Source organism: Balaenoptera ricei, chromosome 10 (assembly GCF_028023285.1).
Source record: "Balaenoptera ricei isolate mBalRic1 chromosome 10, mBalRic1.hap2, whole genome shotgun sequence".
Taxonomy (NCBI): Eukaryota; Metazoa; Chordata; class Mammalia; order Artiodactyla; family Balaenopteridae; genus Balaenoptera; species Balaenoptera ricei.
In genome coordinates this window covers 15,675,785-15,696,015 of record NC_082648.1, presented here as the reverse complement: position 1 = coordinate 15,696,015, position 20,231 = coordinate 15,675,785, and the positions used below count along the sequence as shown (strand labels likewise).

The window sequence follows — 20,231 nt, the reverse complement described above, 5'->3', positions numbered from 1 at the left end:
AGAATCAATCTTCTCTGGTTATGAAACTGCTGGGAAGGGATTTATGGCAGTTGAGTTTCTTATGGGGAACTTATCTGTCTTTAGGCAGGTAAGAGGAGCTCAGAGAAGGCCTCTCCCTCATTTACTGTTTTTTCAAGTACTAACAGCTCAAAATGATCAATGTACCAAAGTGGCATATTTTGGGGTGGCAGGTCCTGAATTCCTATAGTCCTATTTTGGGGTGGCATATTCTGCTACCCTTCACCTTGCTATCCTTCTAATATAATGATATCATAATTTTTTGTTAAATCATCATTCAGTGTTTATTCTCATAGGACCACATGAATATCCATCACATAGCGTGATTACATTTTCTTTCTGGTTCAACTCTTTCTCCATGGAATATTTGCCTCAGTGTTACTTGTTGGGTATTCTATGTATCTATCCCCTATAAGTCTTCCACAGAGGTGTAAATCTCTCAATATATTTAAACACATCAGGCATTTCCTTGGTTTTTATGGTTTTTTAAAAAAAATATTTTATTTATTTATTTTTGGCTGCGGTCTTAGTCGTGTCATGAGGGATCTTTTGTTGCGGTGCACGGGCTTCTCTCTAGTTGTGGTGTGCAGGCTCCAGGGCATGTGGGCTCTGTAGTTTGCGGCACGCAGCATCTCTAGTTGAGGTGCGCAGGCTCAGTAGTTGTGGCGCGTGGGCTTAGTTGGCCTGCAGCACGTGGGATCTTAGTTCCCTGACCAGGGATTGAACCTGAGTCCCCTGCATTGGAAGACAGATTCTTTACCACTGGACCACCAGGGAAGTCCCCGGTTTTTATGGCACATGCAGTCTATGTTGTAATTAAGAGCCTACGGGTCCTGGGTTTAGACTGCTTGGGATGAAGTTCATAAGGTTCAAGAGGTTGTTGGGATGATTTGAACATAATAAATGGAAAATTTTTAGAAAAATAAGAGTCACGTCGTAGATGTTAATTTGTTATATCCCCCTGTAGCCTCTGTCCTTCAGTTCTGGACTCTCTGTGTTGTGTGTCCTGTACTGATAGCTTATGTCTCCTCTTTCTTGGTTCACTCCTTATTTGGGGGGAGTACATCCACTGGTAAAGTGTTTCTCAAGCTTTAGCTTGCACCCAAACGGTTTGATAGGACAAAGATTGTAGCCTCCCCCCACCCCCCCAGCCCCCGAGTTTCTGCTTCAGTAGATTTGGAGTGAGGTCTCAGAATTTGTATTTCTAAACAAATGTCTAAGTGATGCTGACATTGCTTTGGGAATCACTGCTTTAGTAGCTTTCTGGGAAAGAGCATTGAAGAGAGAAAACTTCTGAGACCTTGCTTTATTCTGTAATCACGCATGATTGATAATTCAAATGGGTTAGAATTCTAAGCTGCAAATCATTTTCTTCTAGAATTTTGACCGTATTGTAGCTTCCAGGAATTCTTGAACTGCCAATGTAATTTTCATTCCTGATAACTTTGTATGTGATCTGCTTTTTCTCTCTGGAAGCTTTTAGGACTTTTTTTTTTAAAAGGACCTTTTTATTCCCAATATCTTGAAGTTCTTCTATAATATGCTTGGTGTGTATATGTGTGCTTCCAGTGGGCTGGTGATCACTGGGGTTCTAGGCTCCTTCCACCTGAAAACTCACCTCTTTCAGTTCTGGGAACTTTTCTTGGTGTTTTCTTTTTGATAATTTCCTCTTTTCCATTGCTCTGTTCTCTCATTCTGGAACTTCTGTCATTTGAATGTTCAACTTTCTTGCCCATTTTCTTTTTCTCAGCTTCTTTTTGTATTTTTTACTTATTGGTGGTTTTACTTCCTTTTGGACAGCTTCAACTTTATTTTCCAACACTTTTATTGACATTTTTATTTCTGCCATTTTTTAATTCTAAGAGGGCTTGTTCTCTAAGGATTACTTTTTAAAAAGCATCCTGTTTTTATTTAATGGGTGTAATAGTTTCTCCTCTCTACCTGGGGACACTAGAGTTTGGTGTATGACATTTTCTTTTGCCTCTTGTGTTGTAGGTCATCACTTTTCCTTTTTCCTGTTTTGCCTTCTACTTTCATATTAAAAGCCTTCATCATGCCCAATGATCCTTGATGGTGTTTTTATGTTTAACTGTAAGGCACTAAAAAGCTGATTGTAAGTTCTGCGTGCACTGGAGAGGCTTGTCAACTGCTGGCTTCATTGTTGGATGATTAGGATGGAACCTGGGTCTTTCAATGGGGAATCTCCAGCTATCTGCCTCTGTGGGTCTTTTTCTCTTGGGTTGGTCAGATTTTCCTATCTCTTGCTTGAGGTTTATCGCTGAAGCTGCTGCATTCTGGGAACAAAAGGGGTAAAGGCATTGGAGACTTTACCATTATGAGTGCAGATTTTTCACTTAATTGTAGTTTTCATTATGACACACATCTTTTGCCCCTAGCTCTGACTATTGTCCTCAAGTCCATATTTCTTTTGTTTCAACTTCTCCAAAGAGAAAACCTCCAGTCTTCTGCTGGGGTTGGTGACAGGCAGACAGCTAGTTGCAGGGAGTTGGGGAGGTGATTTAGAAATTTAGTTGATTTTTACATTAGACTTTCTGCTCCCCTTGAACACCTCCCACTCCTTTCAGAAGCGAATTGTTTCTCCAATTGCTGAGTTCTTCTTGGGTTTTGTGGGGGAATTTAATTTCTTGATTTTCTGTTTTCCTTTGATTTATCACTCAGTCTACCTAATTCCGGTTCTCAAAATTTTGTCACTATTTCTTTCTGTTGTTATTTCCTATGTATTCTTGTTCCTATGTGTTTATACATTTTGTTTGGGTAGAAACAGAGGCAAAGAAGTGTATTCAAGTTACCAGATTTCACAAGAAGTAAATGCATATTTCAAAATAGATCAAGAAATATGTATCCTCACACATATGAAATCTGATCAATGAAATATCCTTTGCAACTATAATGATTCTTAGAGTAACTGATGATGCAGTTTGGAATAAGAAAAAAATGTGAATTGTGAATATAGGCACCAGGAGGCAGAAGAAACTTGGATTTGCTATAGGAAAAGAACTAAAAGAAAAATGTATCCTTGGAGGTTACTGGCCATCTAATTCATTTTTTTTTCCTATACATATTTGTTCAAACTACCAATCTTGATTTCATCCTAACAATGTCCCTTTTATATCTTCATATTCAATTTTCCCCTACATCTTATTTATTTTTTCCTGTCCCGATTGCTCTGAGCTTAGTCCAGACCCTATACCATGTCTCATGTATGCTATATAGCCTCTATATACACTAATAGCCTCTGTGATGGTTAATTTTATGTGTCAACTTGACTGGGCCACAGGGTACCTGGATATTTGATCAAACATTATTTTGGACGTTTCTGGGAGTGTGTTTTGGATGAGATTAACATTAAATGAGTGGACTTTGAGTAAAGCAGATTGCTCTTCGTAATGTGGGCAGGCCTCATCCAATCAGTTGAAGGCCTGAATAGAACAAAATGACCGACCTCCCCCAAGCAAGAGAGAATTCTCAGCATCCTGCCTTTGGACTTCAACTGCAACACTGATTGGCTCTTTCTGTTGCTACAGCACAGAGCCTTCAGCTAGAACTGTGGCATCGGCTCTCTTGGGTCTCCAGCCTGCCAGCCCAGCCGGCAGATTTTAAACTTGCCATCCTCTGTGATTGTGTGAGCCAATTCTTTAAAAGAAACCCCTTGTTATACAATATATATACATACACACACATCCTATTGGTTCTGTTTCTCTGAAGAACCCTAAAACAGCCTCCTTCCTTGCTTTAATTTCACCCTTACTCTTATCCACTCTCCAAGTTGCAACATGCAACTGGCTTCTAAAACTGAAATAGGATACTGTCACTTACCTGTTAAAAAGCTCTTCAGTGTCTTCTTTATAGTTTTTCACAGTTCCAAGCTACTTTTCCACCTTATCCCCAGCCCCTCAATGGTGAAATCTTCCTGAACACGCTGTGGTCTTTCCTCCTCTGTCCATTTGCATGCATGGTTTCTTTGGGGACTGTCCTCCCTCTTTTCCATTTGGAAAATTGGTCTTCTTTTAAGCGCCTGCCAATATATCACCCATATGAAGTGTTAGTAATGCTTTTTCTCTTTCCCAACAAGTGAAGGCTTTCCTTCCCTAGCCCCACAGAACCTCTCCTATAGTATATATGAAAAGAAATGCAACCCAAATTGATCATATTGCATTGAGACTATTTGTTTTTATTTCTCTTTCTCATAAGACTCCAAGACTCTTCAAGGGGGGGGTGTCTAGTATTGGGCTGGCCAAAAAGTTCATATGGTTTCCCATAACCTCTGATGGAAAAACCCAAATGAACTTTTGGGCAAACCCAATGCATAGGCGGTATGTTGTGAACATTTAATTACTATTTCTGGGACTGTACTTGAAATTCCTTCAGCATTTCTTATTGCAGCTGGAAAAGGACTGAAAAAAAAAAAAAAAAGAACTGAATTCACTGCAGTTGAAGTTAAATTTTAGTTCTGTATATCACAGCTGATACAGCAAAGGAGAAGACGGTTTCTATATTTTCCAGTACAATTACTCCCTCTCCCTGTCCCCATTAGATCCTGCCATCTTGTTCTTTGATTCCTGGTTTAATGTTCTAATTGTTTTCATAGTTTCTATTGTATGGATGCTTCAAGCTTTTTTTTTGAAACTGATAGTCTATAAATCATAAATAGCCTAAACCAGTATATTGCTTATTTTCCCAAGAGGCTTTACTTGTAAAATACTAGTTGCCTCTTCTTTGGTGAGGCTTTATATATTGTTAAAAAAAAATAAAGGACAAGAAAAATATTTAAAATGAAGGGGATGTAAAAACATTACTACCTTCTTCTGTCTTTCCCGGATCCTCCCTCTCCCCATGACAGAGACTCATTCTAAGGCAGACTCCAGAAGTTAGAAGAAACGATATGAGGCAGGCTCTTTCTTGAAGTTATCCCTCACTTGGCTCCAGCTTCCGAGCTCTGAAGAAATTGTGGCCTTTTCTGCTCCACCATCCTGGGCAATGGATTTCTCCCTGCTGTTGTGATCTTCACTCTGGTGGCTGTGCGGGGATGGGAGCTTCCAGAGCTCAGCCCCCGTGCCTTTATCAGACTCCAGTTTCCAGTTTCCTTCAAGCTCCCAGGAAATTTACCTTTTAGAAAATTCTTCCTGACCTCACAAAGTTTTTTGCCTCTTTGTTGACTTCCCTGATATCTGTGCTTTTTTTGTCAGTTGACTTTTTTTTTTTCAAATTCAAGTTAAAGTTTCAGCGCTTTGTTCAGTTCTCTGGGCAACAGCTGTGCAAACGAGGCCTTTTGTCTGTTGCTGGTGGCTGAGCCTGGAAAAGAGGGAGAGAAGCTGTCAACTACTTTATTAAGGCAGATCCTTGTTTATTTATTTTAGAAACCACTTTGTCTCTCTGAATTTTTTTTTTTTTCTTTTAAAGTTCTTCTTGGGTTATTGGATACAGTGAACTTTCAAATTCGTCTTTAGTCTCACCATCTTTTTTCTAATCGCTTCAAAAAATTTGTTATGCGTGATAGGTCACCTGAGGAACCAGGAATGAATATAAACCTATGGCCGGACACCTCTACAAAATAATTCTTTTGTGTAGGGATTCTAAGACACTTTTCTTTGCTAATAGGTATGCAGGATAAAGCTCATCTCTTAAGACCAGACTGAAGGGAAGCAATACAAAGCATCTAGCACAGCAAAACTGTAGCAACAAAAAAGATTTCTTTTTATAGTTCCCAGAAAAAATGAAGTCAAAACTTCTGAAAGAATAACAGAGGCTGTTATTTTACATCTGTGGTCAGAGTTGAGAGCAACTAGTTTCTCTCCCTAATGTGGGCTGTACAATATCTCTATTCAGGATCACGCCGAGAAACAATGAAAAGTGGCCTCGTGACCGGGAGAATAATAATCCAAGGAAACTTGACATTTAGTTTGTTTTTGATTAATTATTACTCTAAAATGAAACATGCGGTGAAGGTTTTGGTTCAAGTTTTGTTTTCCTCCCCACCCTGCCTCTAACATTCCCCCGTCCGGGGCTGCTTGTATCATTTCACCAGCGGCTTCTCTTGGTATCAGTTTTTCCTGTGAGCTGAAATTTAAGTCTTTATTTAGAGAAAGGAAAGCAATCAACTTAACGCAACACCCTGTAAATGGCAATTTTACCGGATTTAAGTGAAGTTGGTAAATAGTTTCATGCCCCTTTTATTGTTAGGTACTTAAGAAAATGTTCTTGTCCAGACTCTGGAAATCTTTTCTTTTTTCTACTCAGAGGGAGACTCAATAGGTGGAGAAACAAAAGCCCTGCAGGTGGCTCCATGCAGACCCAAGACAAATCGAGATCAACATGCAGAAATCAGACAAAAGCAAGAGAGGTGGCAATGATGAGGGAGGGGGTATCCTGGAAGGTCAGGTGTAAGGATGCAGCTGTTTTCTTTCCAGGTACTGGTCAGCCCTCTATCCCACTCTTCTAAAAAAAGAGGAGAGAGAAGGCAACGTTTATACATAAGATGAAAAGTTCATACATATTATAAAAATTTGCTACTTTCCCTCAGAATCAGAACAGAGTCACCAGGTAGAATAAACTCTTCTTTTCACTCTTGTAAAACAAAATAATTATTACCATCTAATGGGTATCTACTACATGCCTGGTGCAATGCTGGGCACAATGTGTGTGTTGTCTGATTTAATTGTCATCATTAATATTAGTTCCATTTTATTTTTTATTTTTATGTTTTCCAATCTAGTACTTTGATTTTTATTCATATTCAAATTTCACACATTTAAATTAAAACAAAAACAAAAACGCTGATAAATCAGCAAATTACCTCGAATGCAACTCTGTGCTGCCATTATTATATTTGCTTCCTCTTTCCCAGACACCAAAGTCAGGTACACAGTAAGTGCTTTCTTCACAAAATAAAAGGTTCTGAATAAAAGAGACCTCATCAGTGTTATAGATAATCTGGAGCCCTGAGGAAATCATTTCCACAAGGTAAAGGAGATAGAGTGACACTGCATTTATCCGAAGATGACCATATTCCTCATAGGAGAGGATCTCATCCCCTGTCCGTGCCTTGAAGATAAAGATATGTTGGGAGTGGATCCTGCTTAAACTGCTGGACCCTATGGGCCTGACGCACATAGCAGTAGAGAATTCCTCTCATACATTTTACGGCCGAATGCTCCAGCTCATGGGTCCTTCCCTTGTCCTCATCAATGCGCCTGTATGCAAGAGCCAGGCCCCTTAGCACAGTACAGACTGTCGTGGATCTTGGCCTGATCATCGCCACATGTTTTAGTGGGCAAGAGACCTGTGGTTGGACTTTGATAGGGCAGCAATGTCACTTGACAACTCTGTAATAGTGATCCAATTTATCCCATAGTTTTATTATCAGGTCTCGGAAGATTAATGCTTTTAAGATGTTCAACGTGAGCCAGACTTTTAAGAAAGCTGGTGGAGAAGCCATACCTTAAGAATGCATCAGGTGAGAGCTGGCCATTACAAATTGTTGACTCTAATCACAAGCGTCGCAGGCTGAACTATAGCAGTTTGCAAAACTGAGCGTTGGGTGATGGGTCTTCGCTCCAAGACCTTCCAGCTCACTTTGGCCACGACCGCAAACATCGCGCGATCTGCTCCGCCCGGCAGGCCCCGCCCCGCACGACACTGTCGGGAGGCGCACCAGCCGGAAGTCATCGCGAGGGCGAGCTTCGACCTGTCTCCGCGGCCTCCCGAGCACCCAATATTCTATTTTAAGAGGGAGACGGTGATCTCAGTGAGGTAGGGAAACTTGTCCAATGGATGCAGCTAATTAAGAGTGTTCACATCCCGTCGACATATTGTGTAGGTTGGAGTAGGTTAAACACTCCTTTATAGGTATTCAGTAATTTAGCAATAAATCTCGTATTCGCTTTTTTTTGAGAATCAGTTGTTTAAGAAAGTAGGCATTTGAAACTAACGGTTATATGTAATCTTTGTTACACGTCAACCATCCTTTCAATTCAGTAATCTTGTATTGAGTATCTACCACGTTATGCTGTGTTAAACAGGTGCTGGAGAGAAAGCAGTTAACAGTAGCCGACCAATTGTACAGGTTTGTCACACAGACATACAAAATTATTGCATACACACACTGCACTGACTTTTGACTTTGTAAACTTATTTTTTGAACAGCACATACAAAGGAACTTAGAACTGTCCTTTACCCAATTGCGTTTCATATTGCATACCAAACCTAGAATGTTTAAGAAAGGACCCAAAACATCTGAGAAAAGCACTGGAGTATGTCTAACCCAGGTTATGTCCACATTTCCAAAAGATTTCTTCTTGTGGAGTTTAGCATTAACCTATCAAAGTAAGAACATGGGAAACTGGTTTCTTTTAAAAAGTAAAAGCATGTACAATAATCACCTTGATAGGAACTGCTTTTGTTAATCTTTTTTGTAAAGGATTTTCAAAAGCAGAAAAGTACTTATTTATCAGCAAATTCAGTCTAATGACTGGTAAATTTCTGTTTCATTTTGTAATGATAGGTAAGGTTTTAAGCTTGAATGAAAAGGAAAAAAGGTTTTAGTGAATTTCTTAAGGCTTAGTGCCCTTCTCCTTTGTTGGTTCCACTATAGAAAAAAGGATGACCTTTTCCAGTGATGTTTTGCATTAGCAAGAAACACCAAATCTTGGAAGTGAGATTGTTTTTTTTTTTTTAAAGGAATTCCTTTATTTATTTTTTATTATTTATTTATTTATTTTATTATTTTTAGCTGTGTTGGGTCTTCGTTTCTGTGCAAGGGCATTCTCTAGTTGCGGCAAGCGGGGGCCACTCTTCATCGCGGTGCGCGGGCCTCTCACTATCGCGGCCTCTCTTGTCGCGGAGCACAGGCTCCAGACGCGCAGGCTCAGTAGTTGTGGCTCACGGACCCAGTTGCTCCGCGGCATGTGGGATCTTTCCATACCAGGGCTCGAACCCGCGTCCCCTGCATTGGCAGGCAGACTCTCAACCACTGCGCCACCAGGGAAGCCTGAGATTGTTTTTAACATATAAAAGATTGTTGAATTACTGCAAAGTGCAAAGGCTGGAGCAGAAGTTCTTAATTGATAATGTCCCCAGTGGGGAGCTTATCCATTTAAGTAGAACTTTTTAGAAGCCACGAGGAGAAGGGGTGGCTTGGGAGAGGAAAGAATGCTTTTGAAACTCTGAGTATTTAGGTGAAAAACGATGCCATATATTTGGTTGCTTGTCTCATGTCTGTTCTGGACCTGTTTTTAAAAAGGGAACAATGGACAATAAAGATTTGGAATAATTTCACAGCATATTAAAGTCACACATAAAATACAGAGGAGATGCAGGGAATTAAAATTGTAAAGGCTCATTTTTTGCTAGGATAGGTAACTTCTCCAAAATGTATTTGAAAATCATTAAGAACTCAACTGAGACAGTGAATTCAATGATCCAGTGAATCAAAGAGGCTGCAGTGAGTGCTCTTACCCAATTCTTTGTTTAGATTAAATTGAACAAACAGCCTTCCTAGGCAGTTTTGATATGGGACTATTTTTTCACTAGAGGAACATAGACTAATCGATAACTCTTATTTACGTTATTAGGACTGCTTGAGAAATTTAAATAAGAAAGGAAATATCTTTGGAATTTGACAAGCTGTGCCACTAGCAATAGGCATACATGTAATTGTTCAATTAGCAAAGTACATCATGTGGGTGCTACCTTTGGGAACAGCCTTTGATGGGTGCGTTACAGGGTCTAACAGGAAGTGATACATAGTTGATAGCAATTAGTTTGTTCTTTTAAACACTACTGGTCAAACTTCTATATCTTCCTATGCCCACATTTCCAATTAAGGAGTATATTACTGACCTAAAGGCCATTTGAATTAAATGGTAGAACATTATGCCATTTTAAGCAACTTTTTAAGAGCCCCAACAATAGCATAACAAATACATACATTAATATATATTATTTAGTTAGAAATAAGTGCATTTTCCTTTTTTTATGTTCCAATGCTAGGTGAGTGGAAAGTTTTTAAATGCATTTCAGGAACTGAAACAGAATTCTTTTCCTATGTGACATAGAAAAAGAAGAGCAAAATTGAATTTTTGATGCTTCAGGTGTTCATACATTAATGAGAATATGAATACTTGCAAGGGAGCTCTGCATTTAGTATTATCTCTCATATTTGAAGATGATGCTTACAGGTTGACCATGATGCCAAAAACACAAAAAATTTCTCGTTTGCAGGGACTATTTTTAATCATGAGGGGATGTGCTAAGTGGCTACAACTTGGAGACTTAAAAATAAAACGTTGCAAACTAGATAGAAGCTTATTTCTCTCTTTCCTAATAGTCCAAAGGTAGGTGAGCTGACCAGGGCAAGCTGACAGCTCTGTTCCACAAAGTCATTCAGGCACCCAGGTTCCTCCCATTTTAGGTTATACCCTCCGTTAGGGTGACTCATCGCCACCACGTCTAAGCTCCAACCACTAACAGGCCAAAGAGGAAGTACAGGCAAGCAGATTCCTCTTAAGATTATGACCATGTCAAACTTTACCAGAGCCCTGTGATTCTGGAAACCCGCAATGGTTAAAGAAATCCCTCCTACTCTTTGTGTTCTGGGAAACAACTTACTGCAAAGAACCACACTTACCCATGATTTAGAAAAGACTCAAGATGCCGCTCTTGTTTGTGTATGACAAGACCAGACACAGACCCTCCAAATTCCCATTCTTTGCTTCCTAACTGATTAGCAGAATGGTTTGGTCCCCACTGATCACTGGGAACAAAATATTTATTAACCAAGCTTTGGTTAAGATTTTCTCCTTCCCTTGAGCCCCTTGAAGTTTGGCCTGCCCTCAGCCTGAGCCGGGGTACAGCCCCTCGTTAAGGGTCTCCCAGAAAATGGGCTGGACTCAGGGTGAAACATTCTTTGATCTGCTGTCCGAATTTGCCACCCTTTCATCCCACTTCCCCGCACCTGGTTCTGTCTAGCCTTGCTTCCTCCTCTTGGTGGAAGAAACCCATTTTGCCTGACACATGCGGATCATGTGGTCAGAGTGTTCTCCCTGCTGTAATAGTTCTCTTCCCTCCCATTGCCATCATCCCTCCCCAATGCTTCTCAACAATCCTTTCGAATAAAGTCCAGATTTGTTTTTAATCCGACAAATGTCAACCAGAAACTCCACTGGTTGGAACCTAGCTGCCAAGGAGCCTGGGAAAGCATCTAGCTGAACAGCTAAACCCAGCTAAAACTCGGGGGTTCTGTTCCTAAAAGAAATAAGAGGGCAATTGCCAATATCTGCCACACTCTTCATAAAGTCAGCCACTATGTGCAGTTCCACATCCTCTTCTCCCCGAATTTTGCTCAAAATAGATCACCCAGAATCCATTTGTCATGTGCCACCTTGGTCTCCCTGTCAGAGTTTCCCTGAACTACTCTGCCATATTTCTGAAAATGTGTCAATATGGTCTTCCTTCCATCAAAAATGCTTGGGGCTTCTCAAATTCACCTTAGGACTGCAGCTTTGAGCTTAGGGCTTCTAAATGTCAGTGTTTAAAACTTAAACTTTGGAAAATGTGTTTTTGTGGAAAGAGGTGGGCTTTAACAGGACCATTGTATAGGGTTGTGTAGGTTGAACAACCCTACCAGGCAGTTCTGGTCTTTACAGATGGATAGAAATGACATCAAATTCTGGCTCTGCAGTTCCTAGCTGAGGAATGTTAAAGCCTGGTGTATAACCTTCTGAAGATTTGGTTCCTCGTCAAAAAATGAGAATACTTAAGACCTGCCTTGTAGAGTTACTGCAAGAATTAGAGATAAAATTCATGAAGTGTCTAGTATAGTGTCTGGCCCTTGGCATATGCTTGATAACTGGTGGATGCCATTTTAATTATTAGATAAAACTTTTCTTTGGAATTCTGGAATTCTCCCACTCCATCTCCTCTTCCAAATGCTTCATCATTCTGTGTTGCTGCCCCTAGTCTGGTTCCACACCCACATCTCATCTTTCTGGACGACATGCTATGCTGTCTTCAGTGTTTTTGTTTTCTCTTCTCTGCTATCAAAATTGCCTAATCTGGGTTGAATTACTTTAAGGCTGAGTTTTCTGATTTTAGATATAAAATTTTCTTTAAAAAGGTAGTTCTGGGACTACAACAGATAGGATGAATTGGATCTTTGGTTGTTTCAAACTACAGCATGCTGAGCTATGGGACAATGAAATGACCCTGTGATATTTTCTCAAGTATCCTCCTGTTAACTATTTTCTACACATAGTAAGAGTAGAAGAATTGCCTTGCTCCCACTTGTTGAGAAAAATCCCATAAAGATGTTTAAATAGCCAGAATGTATTGCACACCTTGGTGGCCTGCATTTTGACGGAACATGCATCAAGTGGTGATTGAGATTAGTTTCAGAATCTACTCCCTAACACAGAAAGATGGAGTCACTCATTTCTTTCATGGTGTTGAGATAGTGTTTGTGGGTGAATGTACACGGATTCTTATTTCAGGTATATATGGTTTTAAACGGAGATCTGCAAGTCACATGGTGTGCTTCCATAGGTGTTCTTTTGATATAAATCATTAAACATTTTAAAGTCCTGGCAGTGGATTACTTGTTTTGCTAAGAATAACCTTAATCTTTGAGTTCTCACCAAATTCAGACTTAATCATTATGCACCCAAATATTCCATACCATCTGTTGGTGTTGTTTATAAGGGAATGAAAGTAGGCACATATAAATTTGAAGCAAAATAAATTATGTAGAGAATCCTTGAGGCTTCCAGGTAAGGCAAAAAACAAATTTCATAGAGGCGAGCCTCAGTAATTTTTGTTGCATTGGATGGGATTAAAACAAGGCTTCACAGATTACCAGCATCTCAGCTTGGTGCTAAAGAGTAAAGTTTTCATGATGATGAAGCATTTTTACTTTTCCTTAAGTCTTATTGCAGGATTTGGGGAATACTGATGTAAATGGGGAAATGTGTTGAGTAAGTTTCTGAGAAGGTTGCTAGAAAATAACCGAATAACTACAAGAGAATATTTAATGTAAACATCTAAAATTATTATTCTGCTACACCCTGTTTTGGGAGCCTAAAGGCTGGCTGGTGATAGTTATAGGAGTGAAATAAACAGGAAGAAATTGAAGTCAACCACAACACCTCCCTCCCCCAGTCAATATGGTGAGATTTGATTCTACTGGCACCCCTGCCACTAAGTCCAAGTCGCCATCATCTCCTTCCTGGACTATTGCAACAGCTTCCTAACTTGTCCATCCACTTCTGTTGCATTTTTCCAAATTATCACATGATAACCAGAGTAATTTCCTAAAAACAGAAATCAGATCATGCCACTCTCCTCCTTAAAACTTCTCAATAGTTTCCTATTGAATTTAGAGTAAAATCCAAGCTTCTTCCCATGTCCTACAAGATTCTGCCTTTTCTGGCTTCTGAAACTCTTTCAGTCTGATCAATACTTCTTACTAAGCGTGCTCCAGACCCTCAACCTACTTCATAGTGCTTTCCCACTCAGCCTCTGTCCTCTGCCTTCTCCCACTCTTCACTGGGTATTTTCCTCATCTTTCAGGTCGGAGTTTAAAGATAACCTTCTCCGGGAAGCCCTTCCAGATTATCCCATCTTTCTCTGGTGTTCTCTATCACAGCATCTGTCTTTCTCTCAGCCTTTGTCACTATTTGTAATTATATGCTGATTTGTTTATTGTGCCTCTTGCTCACCAGGGTGTAAACCCCATAGAGTACATAGACCATGTCTCTTTTATTCACCACTCATTACTCAGCCTTTAGAACGTGCTGGGAACATAGTAGGTGCTCAGAAAATAGTTGTCGAGTGAGTGGGACAAACAGTGACTATAAAAACAAACATCTCTTAGGCCCTTATTTTGCATTAGATAACTGTCCTACCATGATCCTAACATTTCATCCTTACAAGAAACTTATAAAATAGGTACTAACATCCCTGGTTTGCTGATGAAGAACCCAAGGTTTAGAGAGTTTAAATAACTTGTCCAAAGTTTCACAGCTAATAGATGATGAAGCTAGGACTCCAACTTAATTCAAACCTGAAGTTCATGCTGTTAACCACCCTGCTATATTGATGTCTATCCATTTATCCTGCAAGCAGTTAGTAAGGATATAAAGTGAATAAAACTATTAGGAAATAAGGAGCAATAGTAGTAGTAGTGCTTTGTTTCAAATTTATAAACGAATTGGCATTTGAAACATACGTATGGATGAAATTACCAGATGATATTTGTAAAGCAGCCTGGAATCCAGCACAGTGCAATGCACTGTCCAGAGGGATTACAGGGTAGAGAGAATTGAGAGTGCACAGTGATTGATGGGAGCAGCCTCTGCCATGAGGAACGTGATGGATGAGACTTGGAGAAGCCTGTGACTGAGCTTGTTCTTCTACTAGAGAGGACACAATGGCTATCTTAACAAATGACAAGGCTGCTTCTAGTGTGATAGGAGTAGAGCTGAAATCAGGTTTTCAATCTACTTTTGAGGAAACAAATGGCAATGTTTACCTTATCAATGTTGCTAGCCTCCATGCAGGAAATGTCCCTTCAGGCCATTTGAAAATGTTCTGTAGATCCATGTTGTTATGGCAATGTAGTGGAGCAGCTGTAGAATGAGATTTGTAAAGGAAAAACAAGATCTAAGTCTTAATGCTTACAGCCTGTCTTATCAGTCGATTTCATTTCTCTTTGAAAACGTGGAGGGAGTTAGAAAATGTAAGTTAGAAAATGTGAAACCATTGAGAGATTGTTCTAGCCTTTGGATATCCATCAGGCCGAATATTCTAATACACAATTACATAAAAGCATGAAGGTCCCTTCTAAGTTTATCAGTATTAAAGCAGCAACTCTAGAGGTTTTTTTTTAAAAAAAAAGAATCACAAACTAATTAAACAGGAGGAAGTTTTGCTTGAGCAAAAGGTCAAGATGCTTAAAATTATACTTTTCCATATATCTCTAAAAATCTCAGAAAAAAATATTACTGTTTTTGTCAATCATTTGATTATTTGCTTTTAAATTCCAGTTATTACATTTAGGCTGAGAAATGCTTTGTACAAAAGTACATTTCAATTAAAAATTTTTTAATACCTCCAGTTGGGTGTTTATCTGTAGACAGAAATAGGACATTTCAGACACTGATTGGGCTGATTAATGGTGCTCATCAGGAAGAAGCAAGGGATCATAATTAAACACCAAGCCTACATGGTCTGTTGGTTTTATGTTGTATAAATTATGCATGTGTTTGGCATTTATATTTCACAGAAAAATTACAGTGCTGTTTCCCTGATGCATTTTCTACATAAAGAATATTATATGTGTGTGAATGTGAATATGAATTTTCAGTCCCTGATGTATTACCTTTCTTTTTAATAAGCAAAAATTTCAAACAAAGATTCAATAGCTTCACCTTGAGGATGCAGGAGGCTCTACTTCTGCTTCTTCTATACTACTGCCTCTTACAAAATAGTCAACTATTTAAGGTAAGAATCAATCTAGACACTGTTGCCTTTTGAGTCAATTGTTCCTAGACTTGTATATATCACAGAACATAGGAAGAAACCCCAAAGTCAGATGAAAATAGTTTCTGGGGTGCAGTAGAGTTGCTACCTTTCTACTTTTCAAGGTAAAGGCATTGAAAATAAAACCGACTATCATCACTATTATTCACAAAAACTAGTAAGGACATAATTATAAAATTCAAAATCAAATGAATTTATTAACAATTCTCTACATTGTCCCATTTTTCTTGCCTCACCTCGAAGCACTAAAATTTATTATTCACAGCATGGCACGAACCTGTGGACCACCTTTTGGAAATGATTTGCTTCATGGGTCATTAACTTCTATTTCCTAGGTAGTATTTGCACATTGTTGGCAATTGGTCATACCACGGCCATAGTACTGTATACCTAGCCTCTCAGGATAGGGGTTCTAGGCTAACTATTAAGAAAAACACAAGGCTTATCTCTTAGTCTCTTATTATACACCCCTCCTGCTTGCTGACCAGGCCACAGCAGCCTTCTTTCAGCTCTAAGAATGTACAAGTCCTCTCCTGCTTCAGTCTCATGCTGCTGTTCCTCTGTCCATACCCATCTCTCCAGCATTCTTCACCGGGTTAATACCTCCTTATCTTTTTCAGACTCAGTTTAAATGTTTATCAGAGAAACTATCCTAGACCATGCATTTCTTTTTTTTAATAAATTTTATTTATTTATTTATTTATTTATTTAATTTATTTATTTTTGGCTGTGTTGGGTCTTCGTTGCTGTGCGCGGGCTTTCTCTAGTTGCAGTGAGCGGGGGCTACTCTTCGTTGCGGCTCATGGGCTTCTCATTGCGGTGGCTTCTCTTGTTGCGGAGCACGGGCTCTAGGTGCACGGGCTTCATTAGTTGTGGCACGTGGGCTCACTAGTTGTGGCTCACGGGCTCTAGAGCGCAGGCTCAGTAGTTGTGGCGGATGGGCTTAGTTGCTCCACGGCATGTGGGATCTTCCCGCACCAGGGCTTGAACCTGTGTGCCCTGCATTGGCAGGCAGATTCTTAACCACTGCGTCACCAGGGAAGCCCAACCATGCATTTCAATAAGGTGTCCTTGTTAGGCTTTCTTACTAAACCTGTAACTTTCCTCTGATGAACTTAATACAGTGCAGTTAATAGACTATAAGGTCTCAGAAAATGCAGTGCAGGGATATGCTTATCTTTGTATCCTCGCCACCCATCATATGCTTGTCACATAGCTGATGCTCCATCAACAGTTGATGAATGATTAATAATTAAACAAAATATAATAACAATATTACCATTTATTGAGTGCAGACTTTGTTTCTGGTACTTTATATGTAATAATTGTCTCTAATCTTCACAATAAACTTGGGAGGTTCTTCTTTCTATGCTTGCTGTGTGAAAGAAGAAACTGAGGTTCACAGATTTTTCTTTAAAATTTAATTTTATTTATTTTTTTATACAGCAGGTTCTTATTAGTCATCCATTTTGTACACATCAGTGTATACGTGTCAATCCCAATCTCCCAATTCATCCCACCACCACCACCCCCCACCCCTGCCGCTTTCCCCCCTTGGTGTCCATATGCTTTTTCTCTACTTCTGTATCAATTTCTGCTCTGCAAACCGGTTCAGCTGAACCATTTTCTAGGTTCCACATATATGCGTTAATATACGATATTTGTTTTTCTCTTTCTGACTCACCACTCTGTATGACAGTCTCAAGATGCATCCACGTCTCTACAAATGACCCAATTTCGTTCCATTTTATGGCTGAATAATATTCCATTGTATATATGTACCACATCTTCTTTATCCATTCCTCTGTCGATGGACATTTAGGTTGCTTCCATGACCTGGCTATTGTAAATAGTGCTGCAGTGAACATTGGGGTGCATGTGTCTTTTTGAATTATGGTTTTCTCTGGGTATATGCCCAGTAGTGGGATTGCTGGGTCATATGGTAATTCTATTTTTAGTTTTTTAAGGAACCTCCATACTGTTCTCCATAGTGGCTGTATCAATTTACATTCCCACCAAAAGTGCAAGAGGGTTCCCTTTTCTCCACACCCTCTCCAGCATTTGTTGTTTGTAGATTTTCTGATGATACGCATTCTAACCGGTGTGAGGTGATACCTCATTGTAGTTTTGATTTGCATTTATCTAACAATTAGTGAAGTTGAGCAGCTTTTCATGTGCTTCTTGGTCATCTGTATGTCTTCTTTGGAGAAATGTCTATTTAGGTCTTCTGCCCATTTTTGGATTGGGTTGTTTGTTTTATTAATACTGAGCTGCATGAGCTTTTTATATAATTTGGAGATTAATCCTTTGTCCGTTGATTCATTTGCAAATATTTTCTCCTGTTCTGAGGGTTGTCTTTTCATCTTGTTTATGGTTTCCTTTGCTGTGCAAAAGCTTTTAAATTTCATTAGGTCCCATTTGTTTATTTTTGTTTTAATTTCCATTACTCTACGAGATGGATCAAAAAATATCTTGCTGTGATTTATGTCAAAGAGTGTTCTTCCTATGTTTTCCTCTAAGAGTTTTATAGTGTCCGGTCTTACATTTAGGTCTCAAATCCATTTTGAGTTTATTTTTGTGTATGGTGTTAGGGAGTGTTCTAATTTCATCTTTTACATGGAGCTGTCCAGTTTTCCCAGCACCACTTATTGAAGAGACTGTCTTTTCTCCATTGTATATCCTTGCCTCCTTTGTTACAGATTAGTTGACCATAGGTGCGTGGGTTTATCTCTGGGCTTTCTATCCTGTTCCATTGATCTATATTTCTGTTTTTGTGCTAGTACCAAATTGTCTTGATTACTGTAGCTTTGTAGTATATTCTGAAGTCAGGGAGTCTGATTCCTCCAGCTCTGCTTTTTTCCCTCAAGATTGCTTTGGCTATTTGGGGTCTTTTGTGTCTCCATACAAATTTTAAGATTGTTTGTTTTAGTTCTGTAAAAAATGCCATTGGTAATTTGATATGGATTGCATTGAATATGTAGATTGCTTTGGGTACTATAGTCATTTTCACTATATTGATTCTTCCAATCCAAGAACATGGTATATCTCTCCATCTGTTTGTGTCATCTTTAATTTCTTTCATCAATGTCTTATAGTTTTCTGCATACAGGCCTTTTGTCTCCCTAGGTAGGATTATTCCTAGGTATTTTATTCTTTTTGTTGCCATGGTAAATGGGACTGTTTCCTTAATTTCTCTTTCAGATTTTTCATCATTAGCATATAGGAATGCAAGAGATTTCTGTGCATTAATTTTGTATCCTGAAACTTTACCAAATTCATTGATTAGCTCTAGTAGTTTTCTGGTGGCATCTTTAGGATTCTCTATGTATAGTATCATGTCATCTGCAAACAGTGACAGTTTTACTTCTTCTTTTCCAATATGTATTCCTTTTATTTCTTTTTCTTCTCTGATTGCCATGGCTAGGACTTCCAAAACTATGTTGAATAATAGTGGTGAGAGTGGACAACCTTGACTTGTTCCTAATCTTAGAGGAAATGCTTTCAGTTTTTCACTGTTGAGAATGATGTTTGCTGTGGGTTTGTCATTTATGGCCTTTATTATGTTGAGGTAGGCTCCCTCTCTGCCCACTTTCTGGAGAGTTTTTATCATAAATGGGTGTTGAATTTTGTCAAAAGCTTTTTCTGCATCTATTGAGATGATCATATGGTTTTTCTTCTTCAGTTTGTTAATATGGTGTATCACATTGATTGATTTGCATATATTGAAGAATCCTTGCATTCCTGGGATAAATTCCACTTGATCATGGTGTATGATCCTTCTAATGTGTTGTTGGATTCTGTTTCTAGTATTTTGTTGAGGATTTTTGCATCTATATTCATCTGTGATATTGGTCTGTAATTTTCTTTTTTTGTAGTATCTTTGTCTGGTTTTTTCTGTAGTATCTTTGTCTGGTTTTATCTTTGTCTTTGTAGTATCTTTGTCTGGTTTTGGTATCAGGGTGATTGTGGCCTCATAGAATGAGTTTTGGGAGTTTTCCTTCCTCTGCAATTTTTTGGAAGAGTTTGAGCAAGATGGGTGTTAGCTCTTCTCTAAATGTTTGATAGAATTCACCTGTGAAGCCATCTGGTCCTGGACTTTTGTTTGTTGGAAGATTTTTAATCACAGTTTCAATTTCATTACTTGTGATTGGTCTGTTCATATTTTCTATTTCTTCCTGGTTCAGTCTTGGAAAGTTATACCTTTCTAAGAATTTGTCCATTTCTTCCAGGTTGTCCACTTTATTGGCATAGAGTTTCTTGTAGTAGTCTCTTAGGATGCTTTGTATTTCTGTGGTGTCTGTTGTAACTTCTCCTTTTTCATTTCTAACTTTATTGATTTGAGTCCTCTCCCTCTTTTTCTTGATGAGTCTGGCTAATGGTTTATCAATTTTGTTTATCTTCTCAAAGAACCAGTTTTAGTTTTATTGATCTTTGGTCTTGTTTTCTTTGTTTCTATTTCATTTATTTCTGCTCCGATTTTGATGATTTCTTTCCTTCTGCTAACTTTGGGTTTCGTTTGTTCTTCTTTCTGTAGTTCCTTTAAGTGTAACGTTAGATTGTTTATTTGAGATTTTTCTTGTTTCTTGAGGTAGGATTGTACAGCTATAAACTTCCCTCTTAGAACTGCTTTTGCTGCATCCCATAGGTTTTGGATCATCGT

At 38.9% G+C, this 20,231-nt stretch overlaps 1 long non-coding RNA gene and 1 pseudogene across 1 annotated transcript; both read right to left on the bottom strand.

Moving 5' to 3' along the window:
* Positions 1 to 1,932: 1,932 nt before the first annotated feature.
* LOC132372442 (uncharacterized) lies at positions 1,933 to 5,300 on the bottom strand. The gene is made up of 3 exons (XR_009505191.1): positions 4,839 to 5,300; positions 3,856 to 4,054; positions 1,933 to 2,312 (listed from the first exon to the last, which is right to left on the bottom strand). It is a non-coding gene; the product is annotated as an uncharacterized LOC132372442 (long non-coding RNA).
* Positions 5,301 to 6,828: 1,528 nt separating this feature from the next.
* Positions 6,829 to 10,224, bottom strand: LOC132372840 (phosphorylase b kinase regulatory subunit beta-like; annotated as a pseudogene).
* Between the last annotated feature and the right edge of the window lie 10,007 nt (positions 10,225 to 20,231).